Genomic DNA, 21,400 nt, shown 5'->3' with positions numbered 1-21,400 from the left:
TGGCAAACTGGTTGTTGGAAGAAATCATTAGGGCAGAGAACCGGTTGTTAAATTACTTGAATCCCACCACTGCCTAAGCCCCTAGGAGCACTCTGCAGGCCTCCCAAAGCCTCTCCGTGCTCTGTTTTTGCAAAAAACGAGCCCGTTTTTTGCAAAAATGGAATGCACAGGGCAGTGCTTCGGGATGCCAAAAATGGCTGTATTCGGTGTATAAGATGCACCAACATTTCCACCCTCTTTTAGGGGGGAAAAAAGTGTCTTTTATACTCCAAAAAGTACAGTATATTGTCTTCTGGATTTGGTCTACTACCACGGTGTTGATTGGCTAGTACCTGCCTGTCAATCTGTATTTGGAAGTCCCACAGTCATTTCAGCCCTCTTATTCTCCACAACCTGCTGTAGGATCTCCCATCTGGACCTGAGAGGGTCTAGCTAGCCCATATACTATGCAAATGTCCCTGTACACAATGCCAGCTTTTTAGTTGCACCATTCAGTGTATGTTGTTCCTGCCTGCATCTTAGACCCTGCCACTATGTGTTGGATTGTGTCTGAGGCCCCTGCATAATCTATACCTTGGGTCCTGTCTAGTGTGGGAAACTCCTGCTTCTATGGATCTGTTTGCTTAGGGCTTGTTCTTGTGCTGCTATTGTCAGTGCCTCTGTGATGTCTTTTAGGCCAGCCCTTTCCAGGATTTCTCAATGCCTGTCACTTCAGCTATTTGGTACATCCCATGCAGGATCTTGTTGTTTGTTTGGTCTTCCTGCCCTATTTGCTGCTGCCCCAGGCATCCTTTCAGGAGCTCATGTTTGAGTGCCATCTTATTAATATGCTGCTGGATTCTCTGGGTTTTGTTTAGAACAGTGGCTTTGACACTCACCAGACCTCACAGATGAACATAACTACCCACCCTCTTTCAGCACATTGGTAAGTTTATTATTATTACTAGCTGCCTCCTATTTTCCCCACAAAAAACAACTCTGTGTGGTAGCTTGGGTTGAGAGAGAGGGATTGTTCCAAAATCACCCAGCCAAATTTCATGCTTAAGGAAGGCCTAGAACTCACAGTCTCCTGGTTTCTAGGCTAACACCTTAACTACCACATCAAACTGGTTTATAGTGTGCTGTAGAGTCTTTCTGGATATTTATATCAGTCTGTGATTCAATGAATGTGTAGTTTCCTATACAAGAATTGATCTCCTGTAATTGTTTGAGAGTTCACTTGTAGTCTGATATTTTTCAAAGATAGAGTCAACTACTTCATTCAGCATTCCAATTCTGGAAATTTAAACACACCCGGAGAGAAACATATTGACACTGGTACTCCCTGTCTATGTTTCCATTAATGTCATTTTTTTCTTTCATCATGACCTTCATAATTGACTCACAAAATGCATTCCCTCTTTTTGGAGGGGACTGAGCCAAAATAGTTGAATAGTTCTGCTTTGTCTTTATTATGCATTGGCATTTTGCCACGTTCATTAAGCAAGCAGTATATAAATTCTCACCACCACTATGTTTTATTTCGAACAATCTGAAAAAAGTATTTTTATTGTTCTTATGAAGATAATACTCATTTTTTCTATTAAACAATAATAGAGAGGTGTGAAGAAAATGCAGAATGTTGGCATTGATCCCATTCCATGGATATAGTTATTACCTATCAAAGCTAAATGAATGGGATATCATCTGCTGATAATAATAAAGCAAACAGAGGGAGGGAGGGAAAACATGTCTTTAAGCATTTTATATGACTTAGTATAAACCTGGTGATTACACTTTACATTTTTAGAGAAATCTTGCAGAATTTTATATTATTTTACAAGATACTTGGAGAGTAAATTGATAGTGCCAAATCTTTGTAATGTAAAATAGCTTTATTTAGCTAAGCATAATCTGTGCTGTTAAAAATATCTCACCATGGGGTTCCACAATTATGTAACATGTTTTTGTAATAAGTTTCAGAAAGTACTTTTTAGATTACACACACTTGCCAAAAATTAGGCATTTATTCCATAAATCTATATTGTATTTGTCATATGTTAATAAAATGTACAGTGTATGTGGCCTTCATCTGCATTTTAAGTAGCTCCTTCATTAACTTTGTATGAAATAATTATTTTTATATGATTCAACTTACATATTTAAATGAACCTTGCTACTCCTGCTGGGCTGTATTAAACTTAAAAGGAAATTCATTTTGAGAGAACACTACATTTTCATCATATCTTATAGTTCCATGCTGTGTAAAGTAGCTGTGTATAAACCTCCTTTCTAAATTTGCATTTAGAATAACATTCCTGAAAAGCTGTTCTGCACTTATTGTGGTGATTTACTTTCTCTTCTACTAAACATAAACATTTGTCCTACTATACTGTGCATTGCAATAAAGATGTCTCTTATTTTTTATCTATACTGGTCCATCTAAAGCAGTGTTAAATAATTGGATTGGGAATACTGGGGAATCTATAGAATGGGGTTTGTTGATACAATAAAGTTTAATGCATGCAATAATAATATCTAAATTGTGTTCTCACAAAGGCCACAAATCATATGGTATTATAGTCCAGATGATTCTGTTCTTTACGGATCAGTAATAACTTTAAAAAACCTCCTGAGGTTAGTTCAACTGAAATGCTAGTGATTAATCTGGGTTTCTAATACAGGCAGTCCCTGGGTTAAGAAAGTTCACTTTATGGACAACTTGTACTTATGTACAGACTGCCATAAAGTCTATTATATTTAAAAATTGAATTAAATACCATGGCTTATAATTACATGCTACATGCACATACTACATTTTGATGCTCATGAAAACATTGCACAGCTTCAGTGCATCATTGGCTCAAGGAAGGAGAAGAGCATCTGCCATTTTAAGTTAAATCACATTGCCATAACTATGCCTCTGAAGCAAGTGCTGGTGATGTATCAAAAAAAACAAAACAAAAATAAAGTGCAAAAATAAAATGATCAAAGCTACAGATGATAGCATTTGGGAAGGAAGACTGGGACCTAAAACTCCTGAACTAAAAAAGTTTTTGACAAAAGTTTTTGAAGCTTTTTGTCTTATTGAAACTGGGAAGGCAAATTGAGAGGAGCAAGATTCTAATACAGACAGGTTCACCAAAGTTTACTGTACAGTTACCTAGGGCCTTGACTACTACAAGGCCATTTATGATGGGGGGGAAAAGGAAAAGCCCTGTACAAACCTCCCTTGATGCTTACTTCAAGGTAAATATTTGCCTAACTGATACTTAGTAAGGACCATTGGCATACCTGTTACAACTTATCTACAAATTCCACTTAAAGAGAGACTTAAGAACAGATCTTGTTCATAACCCAGGGACTGCCTGTTTTGTTTATGGTCACTACCACTCTGCATATATATAGATGATATAGATGTACTTCCCTCTCTCATTTGTCTGAATTATTAAGATAAATGAAATAGGATTCTCTGTCTGTCTGTGGATAGGATATCTGCTAGATCTTATCTTCTCAAAAACTGTACTGAAATGAGATCATTAAAGAAAACATCTGCTTATGATGGACCACCCTCAGTACAATATATCTATCTATATCTATATCTATATCTATATCTATATCTATATCTATCTATCTATCTATCTATCTATCTATCTATCTATCTATCTATCTATCTATCTATCTATCTATAAATAGTAGGTAATATTGTGACACTGGATATTATCATGCTTGTGACAATTCACTCTGCATCCATCAGCAGTTCTGCTTGAAGTTATGGTTTTGTACTTTAGTTGTCCTGGTGGGCTGGGTTTCAGCCCTTTGAGGCAGGCCAAGCCAGAAACATATTTATTTATTTATTTATTTATTTATTTATTTATTTATTTATTTATTTATTTATTTATTTATTTATTTATTTATTTATTTAGATTTTTATATCGCCCTTCTCCTACTGGACTCAGGGAGGTGAACAGCCAAGAATAAAAACATTCACATACAATTTAAGATTAATTTAAAAAGAATTAAACAAGTTTTGGCCCGGTATAAAATTTAAAACACCCCAACTAACATCAATTTATAAATTAAAAATATCTAAAAATATCTAATGACACAAAACTATTAGAACTCTATGTATTTATTGATCAAATTTGTTTATTTATCAAATTTACATAACTGTCCATCTCACCAGAAGTGACTCTGGGCAATGTAGAACACTCAAACAAAACCACATAATTACAAAACACTCATTTTAAAGATACAGACAGTGTATAATAAGTATTTTCTTGTACTCATTATACACTGTCTGTTGTTTCAAAATGTTTCAAACACAGGAATGGGGTACTGAATATAGTTTAATGTTATATATCATACTACAAAAAAAGAACTATTATTTAAAAATAAAAAAGGATACTGGGAAAATGAAAAAAAGCAAGCACTCTAAATTGTTGAACGGCGTTCTGTCCCTTCCTGATAAACTTCAATCACATCTTCTTCCATTCCAATCTTTTTTGGAGTATGATTATCTGTAATTCTCTGTCCCTCAGAGGGGAACCTGAGTGAATTGAAACTGGAATTCCCTGTCTCTTACAGTATGATTCTTTAAGGTTCCTTGGAAACATTGACATATTTACTTTAAACTGAATTTCATTTCTGTCCTGCCCAATGACTTTGACTTTAATGCAGTTGTGAAATTCAATTTTTTTTACTACCGGTTCTGTGGGCGTGGCTTGGTGGGCATGGCAGGGGAAGGATATTGCAAAATCTCCATTCCCACCCCACTCTGGGGCCAGCCAGAGGTGGCATTTGCCGGTTCTCCGAACTACTCAAAATTTCCACTACCGATTCTCCAGAATCTGTCAGAACCTGCTGAATTTCACCCCTGCTTTAATGTATTCACTTTCTTTTCTATCAGCCACACCTCAGATGAAGATTTGGTCTCTGGGTCTGATGTGTCTCCCTCGTAGATGTTATAATATTTTATTAATAAAGGGTGTAATAATAGCATTTTAAAAGCCTGACAGAGAGTCTCCTTCCTTCTACTTATACCAAGGAAAATCAAGGCGGGATCACCATGAGTTTCTTTGTCACTCCCTCCTCTGTTCCAAAGCTAAAATGATATTTAAATAATGACTATTGAATCTCCTTTTAACACAATTTCTGTACCCCATCACACTAAGAAAGCTTCCCTGAAAAATACTGAATCTTAGCTGCTTGTCTGCTTTATTCTTCAAAATGGACACTAAAACATTCTTATAAATTAGCATAGTGGCTGGATAAATAAACACTTTACATGAAGTATTTCTGGCCATTTTAAAGGTGAAAGGAAGAAGTAAAGTAAATTGGTGTTGATTGCAGGGAAACTTGGGGATGACAGCAATATGTTTGGGGAGATGAATCAGAAATAACTGCAATAGCTGCAATATTTTTTTCATCAAATTTATAGGTCAGACCATCTCACCCAAAGTTATTCTGGACAATGTACAGTAAAACTAGGAATTAAAACATTTTACAGTGTAATGTAGTGTAAGGCAAAAATCCCAATCCCAAAATGGGGAAGTGAAATTGGGAGATGTGGGCTGAGATAGTGTTGGTATCGGAAAATGACAAGAAGGATTAAATGGTTGATAGGCAAAGTTAAAGGGTGCATTTTTGGGCACATAGTTTTGCATGTGCAGTATGCTGGAGAGTACAATATGCTGCATGTACAATTTACATGTATAATATGCATACAATACATGTATGGACGTTAATCTCAAAACAGAGATTTTCATCTATGATGAATGAATCTCTTTTTTTTTATTGAAAAGTTTTACAAGAAAGAAATTTTTTCCCTCCTGTTCCCCCCACCCTTTCCCCCCCTTCATCCCACCCTCCCCCCCGACTTCTAAGAGCAAAATACAAGGTATTTAATTTAATCAAACATAAACTAGATTAATCTACTTATCCTCAAAGTACTGCTTCCCCCAGTGAAACCTTAACTCCACTACAGATAACCAAATACTTCTAATACTAACATTCATTCATAAGCTATTTGATATTTTCTTGTCTGATACTTATTTTGAATATAATCAATCCATCTTCTCCATTCCGATACGTATCTTTCTTGCATGTGGTCCTTCAAGTACGCCGAGATTTTCGCCATTTCTGCTAGGTTTGTTACTTTCAATATCCACTCTTCAATAATAGGCAAAGAGTCCTTCTTCCAATATTGAGCTACCAGCAGCCTAGCTGCTGATATTAAGTTCAAAATCAATTTAGTCTCTGAAACTGTACAGTCCGTAGTTACAGTCCGTACCCAATAGAAACAATTGAGGAGTAAATTTCAACCTTCTTTTCAAAATATTCTGCATCATCCACCAAATTTTTATCCAAAATGCCTTGATTTTCTTACAAGTCCACCATATATGATAATAGGTTGCTTCATTACATTCACATCTCCAACATTTAGCTTGCAAATTCGAGTACATACATGATAATTTCTTAGGATCTAAGTGCCATCTATAAAACATTTTATAAAAATTCTCTCTCAAATTTTGTGCTTGCGTAAATTTAACATTTCTGACCCAAATCTTTTCCCACGTTTCCATCATCACTGGTTCCTGAAAGTTTTGTGCCCATTTAATCATACAATTCTTAACCAATTCAGTTTCTGAATCTATTTCCAGTAATGCATTATACAACCTTTTAATATGCATCTGACTTTGATCTCTAATCTGGTTCACCAAATTTTCCTCATTTTGCATAACCCCAGTTTTTTGATCCTCCCTCCATCTAGCTTGGAGTTGACCATACTGAAACCAAGTATAAATTATCCCTTCTTCTTTTAATTCATCTAGAGATTTCAATTGCAACTTGCCCCTTTCCAAAAGAAGAAGCTCTTTATAAGTAATCACCTCTATTTTTTGCTCTGTACTTATATTTTCTATTACATGTCTGGGGTTTGCCCATATAGGTATCTTATAGTTCATCTTATATTGGTACTTTTTCCAAACCCTCAACAATGCATTTCTAAGTATATGACCCTTAAACACTTTATCCACTTTTTTTTCATACAACAAATAAGCATGCCATCCATATAACAAATCATAACCTTCTATGTTTAACATTCTTTCTTCAGTTAAATTAAACCAGTCACTAATTTGTGATAAAGCTGCTGCTTCATAATACAATCTTAAGTTAGGCATTTTAAGACCTCCTCTCTCACGTATATCCTGTATAATTTTCAGTTTCACTCTTGGCTTCTTCCCAGCCCAAATAAAAGTATTAACCCCTTTCTGCCATTCCATCAGATTTCCATCTTTTTTAAGCACTGTTATCATTTGAAACAAAAATAAAAACCTAGGTAATACATTCATTTTTATTGCTGCTATCCTTCCCAGTAGTGATAGTTGTAACTTTTTCCATTTTTCCATTTCTTTCTGTACTTTTTGCCAAAGAATTTCATAATTATTTTTATACAATTTTGTATTTGAGGCTGCAATATATACTCCTAGATACTTAACCTTTTTAACTACTTCAAACCCCGTTATCCTCCCTAACTCTTCTCTTTGAGTTATAGATAAAATTTTTAATTATCATCTTTGTCTTGTGTAGATTTACTTTGAATCCAGATACTTTACCATATTCAGCTACTATATCCAACATATAGGGAGCCACTTCTATAGGTTGAGATAAAGTAAGAACCAGGTCGTCTGCAAACGCTCTTAATCTATAATCCTGCTGTCTAATTACAATTCCTTTTATTTTGTCAAGTTATGATGAATGAATCTCATTGGTTAGGAATATGGCACAAGAGAATTATGGAGTAGATTATCCCAAAGAATAGAGAAAAGGATTATGTCTTAAATACTTTTGGTCAAGTTATCTCTCTTGTAATCTCATTAGTGCGACAATGTAAAATGAGTTGTTGTTTTCACTGGATTATTAATTTGATAAATAAACAATATAATAACCACTTAATGATCCTTCCTATGATACTTTTATCTTCCCAGATGTTTCCATCTTCTTCAAAAGTTTAGACATTTTGGCCATAGAGGAAGACATTTAATCCCATTTATTACAGCAATGAACATTTAGAATAGATTAAGCATTGTATTTTTTAGCTGTTTTATTCAGGAATGGGCTTGGGTTGTTTTATTAATTTTGTGCTTGGTTGTTGAAGCAAATAGATTAAAAGATTGGCAGTTGTAACTGAATTAACAATTGCTTAGCTTTAGTATAGAGGTGAAATTGTTTTTCAAATAGCAAAAATATGGAAAGCAACCCCTCCCCCTTAAAGGCTTTCTAAAGTTGTAGAATTAACAATCTCTAGGAATTAAAATGGTTTTAAAGAACTTTAGTTAAATTGCATGTGATTGGAATGCTGCCCATTCTGCTTAAAGCAAAATTTAAGGAAGTTAGTAAAATTTCAATAGGTTTACTGAAATTTAAGTAAATGCAGATAATAGAGCATTATTAGGGTTTCTTTTTACACTTATACCAGTTTGCAGAATACCGAACATTTCAGGAAGTAATTTTTGCATTGACAAGATTATTGAAATTTTTCTTCTATTTTTGTAAGGCAATATTGCTGTCTGCTTGTCTTCTACATATTGATTCAACCCTTAAAAGAGGGAATAGCTGTTATATTTTTTTGCTACTTTTGGAAGTTATAATTATATCTGGTTACACTATCAGAAGCAATGATAAGCTACATAAGCCATGTACTGCTGCTGCAAGATGAGATGAAATATGATACTATCTGCAAATGTTAGTCCATGCAAATCTAGGCAGCTAACACTATGTGTGCAGGGCAAAGTAAATAACATACTCTGCTTCTTAACCCATTAAGGATTGCAGATTCCCAATTTAAAACAAATTGCTCCTGTCATAGTTATCGCCTTTGAAAATAATTTATGTTTGTGAAATTGCTCCAGTGAGGAGGAAGTGGAATGAAGAAAAATTAAATGGAATAGAAGGTGATTGTCTGTATAACCAGTGTTTCTCTACTTCAGCAACTTTAAAATAGGTGAACTTCAATCTCCATGTTGGAAGAAATATCCATGTGGTTTAGTTCCAAGCTGGGAGAAAGACATTGGAAACATGGAGGCTGATTGGAAAGATGGTTTAATGATGAAGCAGAACCACATGGGTTCTGGGCAGCTGACTACAAAGAGTTGAGAGTATTTATACCTTGTTTTGGGCTTTGCACTTGAACTTCTTGTTCCTGTGCAAGAACATGTATTCTATTGGCTATGTCAGACTCCTATGAGGCCATGTACAAATCCTAGGAGTTTGTCTGAGCTAAGTTTGGTTGAAGTTTGCTGAGGGTGGTGTAACTAAGATGATGCTGTAAGGTCCCAAAATACACTTGAGTCACCAGAATGCCAAAGAGAGAGACTCAAGACAAGGCTTGCAAAAAAATCAGATTTTATTTATGGCCAAAAACAAAATACTGGGTGGAACTATATCCAGAACATACAGATACAATGCATGCGAGGAGATAGCCACACCTTGGGGAAGGTATGGCGTCCTTTTATACACTCAGAGACATCAGCTTAGTACCCAACTCTGGCCTCCCAATCCAGGCCTGTGCATTCCTTATTGCCCTGCAAGGGGGAATAGAAACTTCCCAATTAGTCATCTTGAACATTTCTTTGTTTACTCAATTGGCCACTTTGGCCCCCTGGCCCTGGAAAGTAGGAGTCTATCCAGATCAACATAAATTAGGACTGAGGTGTAAATTATGCCTTGGAGATATGTACCATGCTCTTAGATGGCACAAGAAAAAAATAGGAAGAAGATTGATATGGGTTCAGGTCAAATGGCAGGGACATATGTTTGACAAATACCAGATACATTACAGGCCTAATAACAGAATATGTTTGTTACAGGAGATACAAATATAAAGGCATAATATATGTGATACAAATACAAAGGCATATATGTATTACAGGAACCTAATGGTTACAGAATCTAGTATACCAGTATATCATATCTTAGTATTATTTATTATATCCTTATTATTGTTTCCCTTCAATGCAATGAAGGGGCTTTGGGCAATTCCTATTGTGGCTGAGGGCTAATCCTATCTTTGTTGGATCTTGGGTGAGGGCAGTGGTAGGATTCAGCCAATTTGCACCACTTTGGGAGAACCGGTTGTTAACTTTCTGAGCAGTTTGGCAAACTGGTTGTTGGAAGAAATCATTAGGGCAGAGAACCAGTTGTTAAATTACTTGAATCCCACCACTGGGTGAGGGTATTTGCTTATGAATAGAGCTAGCTATCTCTTTATTTCTTAAGTGCTGACATCTGCTGGGGGCTATTAAGAAAGGTGAGGGCTGCTTTCCAAGATCATGTTTCTCCATTTCTCATCCAGGGAAATATAATATTCTGCCTTTTTAATATTTCTCAAAATATTTCATTCTTCTAGGAGAGGGGTGGGTGCTAACTTTCTACACCCAGAATTGGCTGGGGAAATCTGGGAGTTGAAGTTCACCCGTCTTTAAGTTGCTGAGGTTGAGAAACACTTGTCTGTTTCTCTGTAAAACCTGCTTAGACAGTAGCTTGGAAATCTTTAAATGTTCATTTTCATTTAATGTCCCTCATTCTTAGCCCCTTCCTTTCTCCCTTTTCATACTGTAATAGTTGAAGTACCAGACTCTGTAAACTGATAAGAACCACATGGTCTTTTGCCATAAGCCAGGAATCCCCACTGGGCTTTGTGACGCACACAGTTTTCTCCTGATGTCAAACAGCTGATAAGTAGCACCTTGGCTTTATTCCTAAACCTGTGTGCCAGAGAGGAAGAAAGGTCTTTTGTCTGAAAAAGGCAGCTCCGTTGTGGTATTTTTTAAAAACGTCTTATTGCTTTTCTTGAATCGGAGCCAGATTTCTGTCTGCTCAAACTATTTAACATTATTTCTAAATTACTTGGCAACAGTAAATTGTCCACTAGAAAAGTATTTAATTCATGGACTGTTACATTTATTTCATTATGCTCCTGGAATTAGATACAGAATGCAGCATGCAGTATTTGTAAAACAGAATGAGTCTCAATAGGTGAAGAAAAGTATATATGTATTTCAAGTTTTGTCTCACAAAATACTAGGTTTAAAGCATGAATGTGCTATCTAGTAATGAAAGGGCTCAATCTGTTTATGGAAGAGGCAGTAATCTCATTGAGGCTTCCATTAGTGTGAGCAAGTAAGAAGAAGATGCAATATAGCCTATTCTCTTTCCTTCCAGCGGTTCAGTTCAGGAAGATATATATATTTTTTTCTTTCTAGAGCAGATTTCCAGAACTCAAAGTGCTACACAATGAAGAATAAATCATTGCCAAAAATGTAGAATAATTTCTTATACTGCATGAATAGGAGTTTTTCCTGTAATAGGATTAAATATATTCAAGCTGTTTTTGCTGTTATTTTCTTTTCACTTTTATTAATTGTGTAACAATCTACTTCCATTTTAATTGACATTTGTATATGTTCACATATACATAATAAATGTGTTATATTATGTTTTATAACATAATATAAAAGTAGAAGCCTCATTGAAAATTCTATGAGGATGAAGAAAATGGCAATATTTCTACCCTTTAGTGTGCATTTTAAATAATAGTCATTTTGACAATCATGATGCTTGCTGTTACTGTACATTGCAACAAATTATCAGATGTTCATTATGTTCTGTTTCTTCTTTTCCCAAGCCTCTGAACCATCTGTGCATAATTCTTCAGTTAGTGTGACCCAACTGTTGAGTTTTAGCTGTAACAAATCTGCATATGATTAGATACGTCAATACTGTTCATTCATATTTTTCAGTTCTTTAACTCTGACCAAATGATTCTTAAAATTTCAGTCTCAGATTTTCAGATTATATTAAATGCTACCTGTCGTTAGATAAATGTTTTCTTGCTTTTGGTCCACAAACAGTTTTTAAAAGGCCATAAATACAATGTATTGTAAGTACAAAGAAACAAAAAACAAAAATAAATTGAAGATAAAGGGAAAAAAAACAATGAAATGTAAAATAAAGAAGTACTAATATTTATACAATGGAAGTTAAAAAACAACAAATTTACCCTTGACCACATGTTGCAATATTGATTGGACTTTCTGTAATATTAAAAGAAGCTAGTTCATGTACAGAAAGTGCACATATAGGTTTCATTCTGCGTTTTAAGTCAAGTGCACTAGAGTTTGTTTCATCGGAATAAGCAATCTTCTTAGCTTCAGCCCATCTATGGTAAATCCAAATTTTTTCAGTTTGATAGATTCCAAATTTTATAATTTGGCATCACATTCACACGTATAACTGTTACTTGTCTTTCAATATCCTGTTATCCACTTGTGAGTATTAAACCAAAACAGTGCAAATATGTAACACAGTGAAAGTGAAAACTCCAAGTCTTACTATGGTTGCTTCTTGTTTCCAATAAACATAGAAAATAATATTTTGAATTAATTACATCTTAAGATCATTGAATGTTAATTTAACAAGATAAAATTCTAACTCATCGTTTTGTCAAAGCAGGCATTGTTCCTCGTTGCTTTTTAAACTTCCAATGCTTATCTTATACAACTTTTCCACTGTAGATAAAAAGTAACTATAGATTTGGGGACATCCATTTTTTTTTTTTTTACAGTAAATGTTAATAGTTTAGGAGCTTCAAATGATCTTACTGAATGAGTTCCAACTTGTGAAATCAGGAAAAGAAATGTATATATTGCCATTCAGCAGTTTTGGGTGATCCAAGTTCTTTTTATAAAACATTAAAAGAGGTTAACAATAAGCTTATCCAAAACAATGGCCCTTTTTTCTGCCCCATGAATACCAGTAAAAGGATTTACCAGCAATTTTCAGGCTAGGATTATTCTATAATGTCAGTTTCTTAAGACAAGTAGGATCAAATTTGAGTCTTGTTCCAAACATTATTATATGCCTTGAAGCTTTTAATGCAGGAAAAATAACCAACGTAACTGAAACAGGAACTAAGTCTCTGCAAAAATATTAAGGCGGTTAGATAATAATTTTTAGTTGTTTCTATAACTTTCATAATGGCTAGTGAGTTAGATAAAACTTTGTTATATAAAATAAGAACTAAAGCTAAGTGTTATTTTTATTGTTGCAGTCTTCATATACAGTAAGTTTAGTAGGATCCATATGAAGCTCTGATAGCCTTCAATGGCAGATAAGTTAAAAAAATAAATAAAATAAAATCAGAAAATCCAAAAGGAGAAAATACTTTGTAAAACAATTTGTAGGTACATCAATAGTTCCAAAACTGGACAAAGACTTACTTTTAGGAAGGCTATTATTGTTGTAATGTACATTTAAAGAAAGTAGTATGTGATACTCATTTATTCTGTAACAAAAGAACAATGGGATTATTAATCATTAGGTTCAACTTCCTAAAATTGGTCCAAAATTTATACTAATCAGAGGAATTAACAAAACATAAATATAAGTCTAAAAGCATTGCTTCTTTTATCTAGTTTTTTCATCTGCACTGGAATAAAGTGCAGATGTTTAATGGAGTTTTTACAATGAAATACTCTAAAATTTGGCATTTATTATACATTAAGAGCATCTGATATAATTTTCTAGGTAATTTGTTGTGCTCCTGAAATTTAAAATAAACTTGGATAAATTAATGTTTCCTGGTTCAAAAAATACTTTTTTCCTCTCACATATCTTCTCTTCTCCATCCAATATTTAAGAGGGGGGAACCCTAATATTCTCAGTGATTAAAGATGGAACTGGTAGAATTAACTTCCTCTTCCAGTCAAAATAACAGATTTAGATTTTTGCAACTGGTAGAGTGAGCCACTCTTTTCTTAATTTTCACTCTGTCTTCTAGAAAAAGGAAGCCCACCCCCTCCCTTGGCTTCAAGGTGGACCAAGAAATCTTAAAGAACAACATCTTAAGTCTCATTTTTTAGGATTTATCACACATTAAATGCTTGGAATTTTGGCCAATTAGGCCTAGGATCACCACCCTGTGTAGTCTTTAATTCATAGATTAGATCATGTTCTTTTATTTCATATACATAAACAAATGTATTTTTTTGGATTATATTGGGAAGTGCTTCAAAAGTACATAATTTTGCAAGTTCTTTACTTATAATAGGAGGATGGATAGGTTACTTGTTTTAATTTTAAAATTGTAAAGTCGAGAGTCAGTAAAATTAAATACAAATATTTAATTTAAAGCAAGAATTATCCCTATTATTTATTTATTTTATTAAACTAATTTATGTAGCCACCCAAGTATTAGAAGGAACTTTGGGCAACAAACAGAATAAAAACACAACTCAATAAAGCAGACATTTAAAACGATATGAACAAATTTTAAACCCCTCGGGCCCTGATACAAACTCATATATCCACAATCAACTCATGCCAGCTGTGTCAACATTCAGAGCCTAGTGTCTGGGGGAAAACCCAATTTCCTAAAAGCCAAGAGCTTTGGGGCATGGGGGGAGGTTGTTCCTATAAAGAAAGCATCCTGACAGAAAAGGCATGCCTCCAAGGCCCTATTGGGCAACCCTGATTCACCAAGGGGACCTGGAGTATGTCCATCTGCCAGATCTAGTAAGTTGGACAGAAACCATTGGTGATAAGTGGTCCTGCAGATATCCTGGCCCAATGTCATGTAAGAGTTTTAAAGGTGATAACCAGGACTCTGAATTGTACTTGGAAGCTTACTGAAAGCTAATATAATTGATACAGCAATGGTGTTAAATAAACATGCTGAAGTGCACCCACTATTGCCCATGCTGCTACAGTCTGAACCAATTGCAGCTTCTGGATGCTCTTCAAGGGAAGCCCATGTAGAGCATACTGCAGTAATCCAATTGGGAGACTTGAGACTATGAATAACTATGAGCAATGCCCTCTAATCTAGGAAAGGGTACATCAAATGCAGGGGTGAAATCCAGTAGGTTCTGGAGAACCAGTAGCGGAAATTTTGAGTAGTTTGGAGAACTGGCAAATACCACCTCTGGCTGGCCCCAGAGTGGGGTGGGAATGGAGATTTTACAATCTCCTTCTCCCAGGACTGGAGAGGGAATGGGGATTTTGCAGTATTCTTCCCCTGCCATGCCCACCAAGCCACACCCACAGAATTGGTAGTAAAAGAAATTGGATTTCACCACTGATCAAATGTATTTGTGCAAAAGCCCTCCTGGTTCCAGTTGCCACCTACTCTTTCTCACTCCGAACAGATTAAAGTATGTCAAAACTTCAGATATGGGAGAACAGGAAAAGAGTTGAGCCCTGCAGAAAGTAGAGGCTTTGGGCTGGATCTCTCCCCCCTCTCTCCACAAACACTGACTAGAATTGGATGATGTTTAAACTTTATTAAAAAAAAGTCCTTGGAGCTAGATAGTTTTCAGGTAATCGAGCTTATTAAAAACACCGTATTATCCTGTGTGGCAAAAACCAGCACTGGCCATAATGAATTCCAAAACATTTCTCCAAAGTTCTCTGTGGTTAATAACCGGCAGTTTATTTACTTAATAATGAAATAGTGCACATATTGTTTGCAGTAACGTTAAAGGGTAGAAGAACTGGTTGGTTAATTCTAACTGCAATTATTGAAATTGTATATGTGAATTCAAACAACCCACCCTCTTACTTTGCTTGCTCTTAGGTGATCTCGTTGACCTTTTTTGCTTTCTTAATTTCAGGCAGCAGAAGCATTGCGTTGCTCAGGGGAAGAAAAAAAACAGGTCTACTTGGTTTATTCTCAATCCATACTAGAGTTTCCATAGGCATCTTTCTCAAATTCAGAAGTTGTGGGTGCTGCAACACTGGAGGTTTTAAAGAAGAGGTTAGACAACCATTTGTCTGAAATAGTATAGGGCAGAGGTGTCAAACTGGCCACCTGTGGGCCAGATGCATCAAGTGCAGACCACGCCCATCACGGCTCCGCAAAGGCAAAAAAGTCATGATACATCATGTGACCTCATGTGACGTGATAGAGTTTGACACCTGTGGTATAAGGTTTCCTGCTTGAATTGTGGGAGTTGGGGTAGAAGACCCCCAAAGTCCATTCCAACACTCTTATTCTGTTAAATCCACTTTGCCATCTTTAACAGAATAGAACAGAACAGAACAGAACAGAACAGAACAGAACAGAGTAGAATACAATAGAATAGAATAGAATAGAATTCTTTATTGGCCAAGTGTGATTGGACACACAAGGAATTTGTCTTTGGTGCATATGCTCTCAGTGTACATAAGGAGAATAAAATACATTCATCAGGAATAAAAAGATACAACACTTAGTGATAGTCAAGGTTACTAATAAGCTATTAAATCATACTAGTAAACAAATAAAACAATATAAATTGAAAGATACAAGCAACATGGTTAAAGTCATAAGTGGGAAGAGATAGATATTAGTAAGGAAGAGAAGAATAATAGTAATACAGTCTTAGTAAATTATTTGACAGTGTGGTGGGAATTAGTTGTTAAGCAGAGTGATGGCATTTGGGAAAAAAAAACGTCCTTGTGTCTAGTTGTTCTGGTGTGCAGTGTGCCCTATAGCATCATTTTGAGGGCAGAAGTTGAAACAATTTATGTCCAGGATGTGAGGGATCTGTAGATATTTTCACCGCCCTCTTTTTGACTTGTGCAGTATACAGGTCCTCAATGAAAGGCAGATTGGTAGCAATTGTTTTTTCTGCGGATCTAATTATCCATTGAAGTCTGTGTTTGTCTTGTCTGGTTGCAGAGCCAAACCAGACAGTTATGGAGGTGCAGATGATAGACTCAATAATTCCTCTGTAGAACTGAATCGGCAGCTCTTTGGGCAGTTTGAGCTTCCTGAGTTGGCGCAGAAAGAACATTCTTTGTTGTGCTTTTTTGATGACGTTTTTGATGTTAGATGTCCATTTTAAGTCTTGAGATATGATAGGTTATAATAAAACTTCATTACTACTAGATTGACCAGCCTTAGAATGAAAGTTATGATTCCAAACAGATCTCTTGGGATTATAATTGAGGCCATATTCTCTGGCTTGGCAAGATCACCACTGGGTAACAGTAAAGTGATAAACTAGTAGAATTCCCAACATCCTTAGTGTTCACCATACAATAAAATTGTGTTCTCATACTTGAATCCTACACCCATGCCCATCATGTTTTCTTGGCAACAACATGAAAGGGATTTCCCACTCTATTTCCCATGATGCTTTTAGGTGTTCCATCTAGCTTTTCATTCTGTTTTTTTCCTTGTTTCCCATCCAAATACTAGTTCTGAGCTACAAAGTTAGCTAGTCTTTTATCACCAAGTGCACATACTGAAAATTACTACTATGATAGATGGGAACTCTGAGGCAGAAGGAATCCCTATAACATTAAAGCAACTCCTTTTAAACCTGAGGTGTATGCTGAAATGATACAAAATAAAATTGTAATTACAGATGGGTATCGTGCATTTGTTTTCAATCTCAGTTACATTAAAATGAGTAAACCATGTGATCATAAACTCACATAAGGCAGAGAGGTTCTTCTGGACTGATCTGGTATTTACTTCTACATTGTAAGGCCTAATTGCAGGAGAAAAAAAGCCACCAGAGACTTCTAGGGGCATGCTGAGGAAATAATGATAATATAGCTTGGTTTATCCTCTTCATAATATGGTGTTTTCTGTTTCCAAAACTCTATCTTTCCTTTCCTCTGGCCATGTTGCCAGGGCAGTGAATATCTCTTTAATCATCTTACATATTTTGACTTGAATTCCTAATCTGCCTTTTACTGATTTTGATAAGTTGCGCTGTTTTTTCCTTTTGCATAAAGACAGATGCAAAGAATGAATTAAGCAGTTCTGCTTTCTCTCTGCTGCCTGTCACCTCCTTGCCATCTTTTCCCATTAGCGGACAGATCATTTCCTTGACTTTTTTCTTTTTCTTTTTTACATGTTGAAAGAAACTTTTTAAAATTGTTTTTGACATTTATTGGAAGTCTTAGTTCATTCTGAACCTTGGCTTTCCTGACTTCAACTTTGCAGATTCAGACTACATAAGCTATTGGGGGGTGGGTGGGGGATTGTTGCATTTTTAGAGAAAATGAAAAAATTACTGAATTAAAACTCAAGTAAATGAATATGAAACTGATTAATTTGATTGACATATGCTGTTATTTCTGATAATTCTTAATGGACTTTTGCTAATGATGAGTCTTTATACTTTATTTATAGATAAGAGATGAGGTATAGGAAGAGATCTTTGAAATATTAGAGAAGGTGATAAGTTACTAAAATGTTTGCATTTGTCTTGATAAGCGGAAAGTAATTTCTTTATGTATCCTTTTTCTTATATCCTTTTTCTTTCCTTCCCCCCTTTTTTCTTCACACTTTTCAATTTTTCTCTTAACTTTTATATTTTCTGTTTTTTATCTCTGTATTTTTAAATTTTCATAAAAAATATTTAATCCTCCACAGATTCAATATCATCTATTAAATATTCCATACCAATCCTTTGTAGGAGAAGAGCAGGCAAAGCAGGGAGGTGGAATTAAGCAAGTAATTAGCCTAGAATCATCATTTCCCACAAATGGTTCAAGTCTTGAATTCTTTTGACCTTATCAGGTACCAATGTAGTATTGTACATTAGTTGACTAAATTCTTGAGCAATAACTCTTCTGAACTAGAATTTATGTGTGATCCTGATTTTCATGTCTGACATTCTTGTCAATAATATCTACATCCTGATATTAGGCCACCTAGCACATTGTTATCAAGTATGTAATAATGCTATTTCAGAAAGATATTGTCTAGCCACACTTCAGGCAATATGGTATAGTGTTAGACTGGGAAAACCCAGATTAAAATGTCCACTTGACCATGAATCTCACCGTCTGTCTTCAGGCCAGGTACTTTTTTTTAGTTTAGTCTAAAAGAGAGATGGTTGTTAGGATTAAATGTGGGTAACCTCATTTTTAGAAGCCTTGAAAGAGCTTCTAAAAGTCCAGAGCAAAGTTCAATAAATATCACATAGATCTTTGCTATCTCTGTTGTTTTCATAACTCAGTTCTTGTGCTGTTAAGAGACACCCTTGACTGACTAGGAGATAATGCTTGTTCTGAATCAAACCCATTGCAAAGTGATGGCATCAGATACCAGTGGGTCTCTTTGGTAGACCTAGTAATATTTCTGCTCAATAGCTTCTTATCTATTTAAACATTATATATTAAAAATGAAGCCATTGAAATTTAGGCCAAATTCTTGGTCTAGCCAAGAATTTGATTTGTCAGGATATGATCTGGCAGGATTTTTTTCCTTACTTAAAGTACTTTTCCTACTGTCTGATACTTGGTTGCACAGACAGAAATGAGAGAAAGGAAGAAAGCAAGTTCTCATTTTATAGTTTTGTACAACCTCAGCAAGTCAAAGAGTATTAACTACCATTACAGGAAGTCCTCACTGTATGACCACAATTGAGCCCAAAATTTATGTTACTAAGTGAGAAATTTGTTAAATGAGTTTTCCCCCATTTTACGACTTTTCTTACTGCAGTTGTTAAGTGAATCATTGCAGTTGTTAAATTAGTAACACCATTGTTAAGTGACTCTGGTTTCCCCATTGACTTTGTTTGTCAGAAGGTTGCAAAAGGTGATGACATGGCCCTGGGACACTGCGACTGTCATAAATATGATCAGTTGTCAAGCAAATCGAACCAATAAATCGAAATCGAACCAATAAAGTGTCCTTCTCCATTGTGGGTGGAGACAGCAGCCAGTGTGGGTAGTACTGGCCAATCGGCTGAAGGACTGAGTCTGCCAATAAGTTTAAGTCCCGCCTCTTGCTGTGCAGGCCAGCTTTTGACTCAGTCCTTCAGTTGGACAGGCGTGTGGGTCTTCAGCTCTTGCTCTGTTTCTCCAATTTGCATTCCAGTAAGGTTTTCTCTGGCTGTTTCACTTTGGATTGTTTTTGACTACGAGATGTTCCTCATCCTTTGGACTTTGGTTGCCTTGGACTGTTTATTGCGTGTTGTGAGTACTGTGGCGTTTGTTTAGGACTGTCACCAATTGGTGCTTTGGGAACTCCCTCCCTTGCCTCCATTCGAGCGGAGCACATATCCGGCATCGCCAATGCTCAGGCGGACTGGCTGAGCCAGCAGCAAGTGGACAATGCGTAGTGGCGTCTACATCCACGGATCTTCCGAGACCTGGTCCTCCGATTCGGCACTCCAGTTGCGGATCTCTTTGCAACACGTTCAAATGCCCAAATGCCCTGCTTCTTCACCCGTTTCCCAGAGCCTCAAGTGGAGAACACCGACGCCCTCTGGGTTCCTTGGCCGAAGGGGCTCTTGTACGCTTTTCCACTGACATCGCTGATTCCCAGAGTAATCCGCAAGATGCTGGATGAATGGGCGGAGGTGATCCTCCTGGCCCCCCACTGGCCCCGCAGGGCATGGTTTGCGGATGTGGTCTTCCTCTCGGTCTCTCCCTCCTGGCACATTCCTCTAGATGTGGACACTCTGACTCAAGGTGCTCTGAGCCATCCAGATCTTTCTTGGCTCAGTCTGACTGCTTGGAGGTTGAGCGGCTCTCTTTGAGAGGTGCAAACATTCCGGGCGATGTTATTCGAACAATACAGGCGTCACGTCGCCCGTCAACGGACCGAATCTATTCGGCCACCTGGCGGGCCTTCTGTCGGTGGTGTGACCGGATGGGGGTGTCTGCTCTTCAGCCTTCTATTGTGGATGTCCTGGTATTCCTACAGCAGGGACTCTCTGATGGGCTTTCGCCCAACACATTACGTTGCCAGGTGGCTGCTATATCCTCTGTGCTTACCTGTGGGTCTCTGTCGTCCTTGGCTCAGCATCCGCTGATTCGTCACTTTCTCTGGGGCGCCACGAACCTGTCTCCACCAGTTCTGCATCGTTATCCTACCTGGGACCTCCCGCTAGTTTTGGAATCGCTCATGGGACCGCCATATGAGCCCCTGCAGATGACATCTCTCAGGTTGCTCTCTTGTAAAGTCGCCTTTTTGGTAGCTATAATCTCTGCTCATTGCATTTCAGAGGTGGCTGCCCTGTCCACCCGTGCCAATCTCTGCATGTTCCATGCGGATCGTGTAGTCCTCCGCTTGGACCCTACCTTTGTGCCAAAGGTCAACTCTGTCTTCCATTGCTCACAAGAGCTCATTCTCCCAAACTTCTGTCCACGACTTTCTCATCCTTGTGAATGACGTTGGCACAATCTGGACGTCTGACGGGCACTACGCATCTATCTCAAGAGAACTATTACATTCCGGCACTCCGAGGCGCTATTTGTCTCCTTTCTTCCCGTTTCCTTGGGTCACAAGTTATCGTCTTCTACCATAGGCTGCTGGATCCGGCAGACTATCGCTTCAACTTATGACCTCCGGTCTCTTCCCCGGCCTTCCCGTTTGACTGCACATTCCACTCGCAGCGCGGCTACTTCGGCG

At 36.7% G+C, this 21,400-nt stretch overlaps 1 protein-coding gene and 1 pseudogene across 11 annotated transcripts in view; one reads left to right on the top strand and one right to left on the bottom strand.

The window, feature by feature from the left end:
• PDE10A (phosphodiesterase 10A) overlaps positions 1-21,400 on the top strand; it is a 125,749-nt gene that overhangs the window by 30,486 nt on the left and 73,863 nt on the right. The window lies entirely within an intron of this gene.
• Positions 4,414-4,981, bottom strand: LOC117671362 (small ubiquitin-related modifier 1 pseudogene; annotated as a pseudogene).

This window comes from Pantherophis guttatus, chromosome 1 (assembly GCF_059756535.1).
Source record: "Pantherophis guttatus breed Tessera chromosome 1, ASM5975653v1, whole genome shotgun sequence".
NCBI lineage: Eukaryota > Metazoa > Chordata > Lepidosauria > Squamata > Colubridae > Pantherophis > Pantherophis guttatus.
Note: the sequence above shows the minus strand (reverse complement) of the source record. Positions and strands in the feature narration are given on the sequence as shown.